This window comes from Pinus tabuliformis, chromosome 6, assembly GCF_031772625.1.
Source record: "Pinus tabuliformis cultivar Carrire ecotype Pingquan chromosome 6, CPIR1, whole genome shotgun sequence".
Taxonomy (NCBI): Eukaryota; Viridiplantae; Streptophyta; class Pinopsida; order Pinales; family Pinaceae; genus Pinus; species Pinus tabuliformis.
Window position 1 is genome coordinate 2,027,228,856 of NC_142292.1, and position 2,610 is coordinate 2,027,231,465.

At 37.0% G+C, this 2,610-nt stretch overlaps 1 pseudogene; it reads right to left on the reverse strand.

Annotated features, from left to right (window-relative positions):
- Nucleotides 1-716: 716 nt before the first annotated feature.
- LOC149267386 (uncharacterized) lies at nt 717-1,234 on the reverse strand (annotated as a pseudogene).
- Between the last annotated feature and the right edge of the window lie 1,376 nt (nt 1,235-2,610).

The following is a 2,610-nucleotide window of genomic DNA, read 5'->3' on the forward strand; positions in this document are numbered from 1 at the left end:
AGATATCTCTAAATAGAATGGACACAATAAGCTTTAGAACATGGCATTCATTAAACTTGTACTTTGAAACGAATTTCAAAGTATTCTCAGTTATTAACTTGCATTTCTACAAGCATATAATGCAACAGGGAAAGTATAAATAGGGCAGGCCACAACAAAAAAGGTCTGAAGCTGATGCAGCTTCTCCTGGTTACAGAGCCTCTCTTCACTTTGTCCACTGTATGATAAGTACATCTAGAAAAGCTAGCAAATTGATCAATTGGAAGTCGAATAGTTCTGTTGGCGCATCCTGGCACCCCAAGATGATGCTTGACCCGCATCTCTAACATTAGCTCTCTGCTTCAAATTGTAGAGTTGGTCTTCCCATCTTGATCTCCATTCTTATTTTGCAAGTTCCTTCCAGAGGCCAAGTAAAATAGTCAAAACAAAATAGCAAGCAATGTATGTGTTAGCCACACATTTATCATGCTAAAGAAACCCCTGGTTAGCACATTATACGAGTCATGGATCACAACACAATACCAAACGACACGCACGTCATGACATGCATAAAAAAGAGGTGAATGAAGTTTTCTAGTCATTGTTTATAATACAAACCTAACATCTACACAACCTCCCTCAACAATCTAACACCTTAGAATACAAACTCTGCCTAACATATAACCTTTGGCTAAGACTTCAATTATGCATTCATTTCAAATTTATTTCTTTGCTTTTCACAGTTCAAGCACCTTCACTTGTTGCTGCAACTGCTCCAGTAATCGCGCCTCGGCCCACTGCTTAGGACAACCCTTAGCATCAATGTACTCCAACGACATACAATGTTGGATACCTGGCAACCCTTCTAACTTGGAGCATCCATTGAACATTTAATACCCAAAGCTTTGTCAGTTCGACCAATCCCCGTATGCTCTTCAGCTTCGCACAATCATATGTCTGTAACTCTTTCAAAGATACCAATGTTTCAATACCTGGAAGCTCCTCTACATTTTTTGCACCGACTAATGTCCAGCACTTGAAGTTTTGGAAGACCAGAAAACCCTGCTATTTTCCTCAAGTTAGAGTAATTAGTCAATTCCAATTTTATCAGAGTCTTTGGCAATGTTCCAACCTCCACCAGATGATTACAAAACCTAAGGGAGACATATTTAAGGATGGGGCTGACACCTGTGGCAAATGATACCTCTGATAATTTCGTGTTATAAACTTCTAAGACTTGCAGTTGAGGCATGCAGTTGTCATTGGGAGATTCTAAATTATTCAATGCTTGCAACTGGAAATTCAGTACTCTCAACTCAGTCAACTAAGTCAATAGTCAAATAGTCACCGGAAAATGTTTCAATTCATTGCACTTCTCGAGCCCCAATTCCTGTAAGATCCTCAAGTGACCAAGTGAAAGTGGTAGACTGTCCAGTGAAGGGCTCCCTATTTCCAGAACTTCTAAATCGCCCAAGTCTCCAATTTCATTTGGAAATTCTTTTATGTTTGTACCCCTAAGATCTAAGTTTTTTAGGTACTTTTGATATGCTATTTGTGGAGGTAATATTTCAATGTTCTTACAATAGGAAACATCTAAACATTCAAGTGTGCTGATGTTCCCTAGTGTTTCGCTAGAGACGGTTAAATTATAACACCAACTCAAATCAAGATATTTAAGACGAATTAAATTACCAAAAGAACCTAGAAGCATCTGCAACTATAGGGAGTGAGACAGACCTATGTATTTCAGGTTTATTAAATTACCGAAAGGCTTTGGAAGCACATGCAAATGAGAAGAGTGAGACAGATCGATGTAATCCAAGTTTATTAAGCACCCAAAGGAATTTGGCAGAGAATTTAGATTTGGGCAACTTGTTAACTCCAATCATTTCAACGACAACAGATGACAAAATTCATCCAGCAAAGTTTTAAGATTAATCTTATGGAGGACAATCAATTCGAGGTGCTTAAGGTGCCCTATTGATTTTGGTAAATTTAAGTTGGCTCATCAATTATCCATATTCTCCTTTGCCAAAGCTCTCAGCTCTCTCTTTCAATCTCAGTTATCATAGATTCACAATCTCAGTTAGCATAGATTCACAGACACATGACATAAACATCCAAACATATACACAACACACAATACAAAAAAACAAATATAGCAGTACATGGGTAGGTAGTACATGGGAATATGAATGATAGAGAGTATATTTAAAAACCTTATTTAAAAAACATAAATGTAAATGGCTTTCTTTTTTAAGATACTAATATTTTGGAATCTATTTGTCTCAAACTATGTGTTTACATTTCTTCCATAATAATCGCTAAATGTGAAGCTTATTATATATGCTTTGTCCCTATCCAAAAAGGATGAGTCAATCAGAGACCATCCATTCAAACACAGAACAGCAAGCAAATATGTGTCATGTCTTGAACTATATGGGTAACGTTCATCAGAGAATCTACCAAGGCTATATGCTAGGCAGACCTTACACTTTCTCCATAATGTTTTAATTTGGATTGTCGAAAGGCAACTACACAACCTCCGTCAACAATCTAACATCTTAGAATACAAACTCTACCTGACATATAACCTTTGGCTAAGACTTCAATTATGCATTAATTTCAAAT